Source organism: Castor canadensis, chromosome 8 (genome assembly GCF_047511655.1).
Source record: "Castor canadensis chromosome 8, mCasCan1.hap1v2, whole genome shotgun sequence".
Classification (NCBI taxonomy): domain Eukaryota; kingdom Metazoa; phylum Chordata; class Mammalia; order Rodentia; family Castoridae; genus Castor; species Castor canadensis.
This window is the reverse complement of record NC_133393.1, coordinates 149,352,082-149,354,693: the sequence shown is the minus strand read 5'-3', so window position 1 is coordinate 149,354,693 and position 2,612 is coordinate 149,352,082.

Genomic DNA, 2,612 nt, shown 5'->3' with positions numbered 1-2,612 from the left:
TTCAAAGGGCTATTTGGTCCAAAGGCCTTTAGCTCTGTCCCTTACTCTGCAGATTCTCACTGACTTTGCAGTCCCCATGGCCAGTGGCAGCTTCTCTGGGTTTCCCCCGAGAGCTACTGCCTACACCAAGCCTGGCACCAATTTCTATATAAGGCAACATTCTCAGTTGCAGGCCACAGAAGCCAGCACTGGGTAGCTTGAGAAAGAAAGGGATGTTCAGAGAATGGCTATTCAAAGAATGTCGGTGACTCATGAATGGCAAGCTGGCTGGAGACCTGCATTTGTGGTTTGAGAACAGTGTTGATAGTGTCAAAGGAGGCCTGGGAGGTCAGCCCTGTGAACACCTGCTAGAGGCTGCAGCCCTGGGACCTGTGCCTTCCACACCCAGCCCCCAGCATCCAGCACTACGCCATGCTTCTTTGCAGCCCTGGTTTTGCTTTCCGTCCTGAACTGGTGCATCTGATCAGCAAGCTTCCCCACATCGGCCACATGGGAGTCTGGGAAAATAGGGAGCGGGAGTTTTAGCTTCCAGCTGGGAGGTGGCACTCAGAGAGCAGGTGTCAAAATGATGAAACAGAAGTGGAATGCCTACTTTATCCCATGCACACGTGCTTGCTCTCTCCCACATCAGAGCAGCACAAGGCTGCTGTCCAAGTACATCCTCTGCGGCTGGACCACCAGATTTTGGCACTGTGGAGAGCACACTGTGGGCATGCAGTACCTGTTGGTGGATCACGGGATGATCTGTCCTGTGAGACCAGGCCAAGGATGAGGCAAGAAGCACTTGATTTGGGCACCAAAACACAGATGCAGGTAATTCATAGTTCATATAGTATTTTAAGAAATCAAAATTAATGCAAAAAAGCTAGGTGTGGTGGTGCACTCCTCTCAGAGCAGGGAGGTGGAGGCAAGAGGTTCATGAATTTGAGGCCAGCCTGGACTACACAACAAGACCTTGCCTCAAAAAAAAAATTAATGCAAACAAATCCACGACGAACCAAATATCACCAGCCACCTGCCTGCCACCTGCCCCATCCTCTGTGTTCAAGCTGCACCTTTCCCTCCATACCTGCTGTGGGGTGCCTGTCCTTGCACCAGCAACCCACCAACCACCTTCAAGGTCAACTTCAAGTTCACTGGAAGGATGTAAAATAATGGTACAGCCACTGTGAAAAACAACATGGCAGACCCTCAAAAAATTAAACAGAATTATGACTTTGATTCAAGAGCCTCACTTCTGGGTACACACCCAAGAGAATTGAATACAGGGTCTCAAAGACAGATTTGCACACGTCCATGTTCATGACAGCATCATTCACAAAAGTGCAAAAGTGGAAGCAATGCAAGCATCCCTTAGTGAATGTGGATAACTCCAACGTGGTGCAGCTATACGACAGAATACTACACAGCCTGTAAAAGGAGGCGATTCTGCCATGCCACACGCAATGAACCTTGAGGATGTGAGACTAAGTGAATGAGCGGTACAGAAGGGCAAAATGCTGAGTGACTCCTCTTCCATGAGGCCCTGAGAGCATGTGAGTATTCATGGAGGTGGGCTGTGGACTGCTGGCTGCCAGGACTGGGGGAGGGGAGCATGGGCAGTTAATGGTTAATGGGCTCAAAAGTTTCAGTTTTACAACATGAAAAAAAGATCCAGCTGGGCACCAGTGACTTACACTTGCAGTCCTAGCTACTCAGGAGACAGAGATCAGGAGGATCGCAGATCAAAACCGGCCTGGGGAAATAGCTTGCAAAACACTACCTGAGAAATACCCAGCACAAAATGGGGCTATTGAAGTGACTCAAGTGGTAGAGTGCCTGCCTCACAAGCATGAGGTCCTGAGTTCAAACTCCAGTACTGCCAAAACAAACAAACAAAAGAAAAGAATTCCAGAGATGAACGGTAGTGCCAGTTCACAACATGAATGTACCACTTAAAAATAGTAAATTCTGTTGTGTTTTATTTGACCATAATAAAAAAAGAGTGACGGAAGAAAAGAAAGACTGTCCCCAGGGTGCTCCTGGCTAGCAGTCTGCTTTTCCTCTTGTGAATCCATTAAAATATTCTACCCTCCTAGTCTACTGGGAGGGACAGCAAGAAGCTGCCTCAGAGCTGCAGTCCCAGCCCCAAGGGTGGGTGGGCCTCCATGCTCCCTGTTTATGGGGAAGGAGATTTGATTTAAGGGGAGGGGGTTGGGCTGTTTAAAGACTCAGGCTCTGGAGCCAATCTGTTTCTGCTTTTACATATTTATTTATTATTTGGTTTTAGGAGGCAGGGTCTCGCTACACAGCCCATGCTGGCTATGAACTCTTCATCCTCCTGCCTCCACCTCCTGAGTGCTGGGATTATAGGCCTGCGCTGCCAGACCTGGCTTCTGTTTCGGTTCTTCCTTAAGCATGTTGTGCTGTGGGTGAGATTTGCCAGTAATTGATTCAGCACAAAAACATTTTGTTGTGCTCCTACTATGTGACAAGCCCCTCGATGCATGCTGGGGACACAGCTGCACCTGTGACCAAGTGTGCATGTGTGTGTGTGTGTGTGGGGAGCTGGCAAAGGAAGTACATGGGAGAACTGCACACAGCACCCAGTAGGAGCAAAGGCTCTACTGTGT